This window comes from Branchiostoma floridae, chromosome 6 (assembly GCF_000003815.2).
Source record: "Branchiostoma floridae strain S238N-H82 chromosome 6, Bfl_VNyyK, whole genome shotgun sequence".
Lineage (NCBI taxonomy): Eukaryota > Metazoa > Chordata > Leptocardii > Amphioxiformes > Branchiostomatidae > Branchiostoma > Branchiostoma floridae.
This window is the reverse complement of record NC_049984.1, coordinates 2,827,835-2,831,580: the sequence shown is the minus strand read 5'-3', so window position 1 is coordinate 2,831,580 and position 3,746 is coordinate 2,827,835.

Here is a 3,746-nt window from a genome sequence, read left to right as displayed (position 1 = left end):
GAAGGAAGACAATAAATAAATAAATAAACAACCAAAGGACGTGTATAAAGTGGTGTTATGAAAATGATTATCTTATTTCGGAGAACCTCCTTGGTCCTGTTTTACGGTTATACTCGTTAACTATATACGTTTGATACTAGTATATGGGATCCCCGGGTAACTTATCTAGGTAAATTAGTTTAAATTCTGTTTAAATTCTTTAAAAAACAGCTTAGATTCATAGATTCCTATAATCTATGTAACGTTAAGATTGCACCCAGGTGAAGGAGGTTATAGGGAGACAAAAAAAAAAGAGGCAAATGTGAATAGAAATGAAGAGGAGCTATGACAATGTGACTTATAGTGCATGGTGTACGATTGAGGGATGACCAAAAACTACAAATCAGGTGTGACAAACTGTCAGATCACTTTGCGAGTCGCTTCCGTTCGGTTTCCCTTTATGGCATTATGCCGACTTGACCGTGGGGGTCCGACTGATCTGCTAGTAGTTGTTTTCAGAGAAGATCACAATGGGTCCGCTCTTTGATTGTCACAGAAATAAGCGAGAACACAGTAATCTCGAACCAGATCCACGGTGCGTAATGTATAGTATCAAACTTCCCGTAGCCCGTTTGACTCCCTTAGCCGGCTACACTCCTTGGCCAGCTTTGATACTATCTTATGGCACTGTAGGATCTGCTTGGAGATTAGAACACGGCACAAGGTAGAGGGTCGGAAAAAATCGTTATTATTCGTTATCAACTTTTCAACATCAGCTTGGACTTTTGTGTCGATAAAAAAACAATATGTTATTAATTTTTTGCGGCAATTAAAACTAGCTTCCGTCTCACATACGTTTGGAGTTGCGGTATTTATTTTTCTGGGGATTTTAGTGATTTTATTGCACAACTTGACGACAATTTTAATTACTACATCATCATTAGTGAACTACATCAAATGGGACCTACAGTAATTACTATTATAGTAGTGAACTTGAAGTATTGCGAATACAATATTGCGTATGTCTATTTACTTCATAGCGTCCACCAAGATACTTGTACCACAGAAAAATGTTTCTGATCCACCTCCGCGCTACAAGTGTCCATTCTTGTGTTAATCTACCCACACCACTTGTCGTCTCGTGTCCCCTCTCTCGTCCATCTCCGCGTGATTTGTAAGAACAGATCGGGTTACATCTTGTCAGGTAACGGGACTCCTTCCCTGCGTGTCGTCATCAATCTTCATCCGTCTCCTCTCTCTTTTGTTCCCTCGTTCACACATCTTTTCATCTGCAAATGCTTCTTTCCGTCGGTTCTCCGCAACCGTTTTCAGTATGAACCCATTGAGGGTAATTACTGGCTATTAAAGCTGTGGGGTTTCACTCCAACAATAGCCGCGCCAAGCAAACTAATTAATTGTCGTTCTTGTCACATGCAAAACGATCCTGGAGCAATCTGTTGTGGGACACGCATTGTCTGGGCCATCAATTACGCAAAGCTTCGGACACTTGAGCAGCACAGACAAATTCGCATCCCTATACATGCTTCAGTCTCAAATTCATTTGTTACAAATTATACACATTACATACATGTATGCAGATGGTTCATGTGGTGATTTCGCCTTGAAGAGTGTATAAGTTGACAATTTAAAACATTGTTGAATTATTGTACTTAAGCACAAAACTACATAGATCTAGTACACTACATAACCGAGGCATATGGCCGAAAGCGTGCCTCATCACCAAATGGGTCTAGAGGACGCAAACATGTCTGTTCGTACAAGAAGATGATCAACTTGTTGTTTTTGTACTTAATTCGCTAACTCAAATTGGCCTGCAGGCCGCTTTTCACTACGGTCATGAGGGAGGGGGTAAGGGTCAAAGAAAGAGATAAAATACAGAGATACTGATTACTAGCCTCTACCAGGCTCCGTGGATCGGTAGCATCATTATCCTCACTTCGTGGTGAGGAAACGTACTCTTCTGGCCGGCTAACTCCCCTAGCGTACTATAGACTCTATTTGTCCAATTTCTACAATTAGACCACCGATCCACGAAGCCTGGTAGAGGCTAACTCATTACATGATTAAAGCCCTTATTTGGTTTTGTATGTTGTGGTAAGAATATTGATGAATGATCTTAGTTTTCAACAAGGAGGTTACAAAAAGGTTTTCAACGACCTGTATTTACTACTGGGGCATGCTCTTCCAACAAAGGTCTTCATTCATTCATGTAAATCATTCTCAATCAAACAGACTGAAGTGGTATTTTTAACCTCCTCGAGTTTACAATATGAATTGGTGACAAATGAGACCTGTACAGTGGACATTTTTTTTGCAATCTCCAGAAATCACTATGCAGCTTATAATGAATGAAGACCTTTATTGTACAGTTTTGCCCAACCGAGCTAAGTTATATAAAGGAACGATTGTTTTCTTGCTTTTTTCCCTGTGTCTTCTTCGGAAAAATAACGTTCCAGCAGGTGCTTTGAGGATATATCATCCCGATTGTTGTACCGAGATGTCCAGCAGACCATCCATGTGCGTTTGTAGCCTCTACCAGGCCTTCCTACGGACAATGACGGAGGTATGGGGGATCGTAGAAAATCGGGAAATTGGCCAGGGTAGTCAGTCCACGCTTAGATTCATGTTCCCCCTCCGGAGAGACCGACCACTGACTCCTACCCTCTGGTAGCAAAACTCCCCTGGCAAATTATTCTCCCTAGTATAATAGCCAGTGTAGTCAGTGTGGTAAAGACATGGGCGTTTGACAGAACCCGGTCCTTGAACAGAAAAATATTTTCAGTTGAATGTCAGAGTGGCGCCGATGTCCAGGCCACATATCAAAACACATCGGCAGTAAATGCCTTACTTTACTTTCACGTCAACAATAAAATGAAATTCCATCCGATAAATCGAATATAGACAAAACAAATTCTTCCGCAAAATATTTCAAGAAGCGCTCTGTTAGTGTTACCGTATTCTGGTATTGAAAAAGTCAAGTGGTCACGAAATGATTCATGCGATTTGGAATATCTTTCGGACAGTCCAACAGAGGCTGTATGTGTTTTGTTTTTTTTTTACATCATACTACGTGTCTATCAGCGACCTGTACCTAGCCCGTAGAGGTATGAATGTACAATAAAGGTCTTTCATTCATTCATTCATTAAAGATTAGTAAGGAATTCATTCTTTTTTTGGAAATCCTGACTGAAATCCCGACCCCTGAACCCCCTGTTGTGACTCCCACCTTCTCGCCTCCCATTGTACCGTTACCTCAGGTGAGCCGCCAGGTTAGCAGGTAGCGGTCTCCTTTATCTGTCCAGGTGATCTCCCATAATAACACGTCACACAGAGCACCCTGCGTGGCGCTATCTGACCCCCCGCGAAGCGGTTCTCTCTCTGTGACGGATGAAGAATAACGGCAGGGGGGCAACAATCGTCCTGTTTCTTCGGCACCTTACAAACTGGCCGCATACCAAAACCCGTACAAAGCCATCAAAAGAATCTTAAGTTTAATATAGGGGCGAACATACAAACACACCCAAAACTCTGTACACATCCAAAACCCGACAGGTAACAAGGAATAAAGGGTTTCATGAGTGTTTGCACTCATTTTATAGTCACCAATGTTCTATGACCTGTACTTTAATAGATCGCCGTGGCACATATTTACACTTAGTCAGTGACTAGGACAAGGAAAAGCTCCTGGGTAAGACTACAAAGATGTCCGGAGGAGGTTCCACGATACTCTCCAAGCAGAGGTTGAG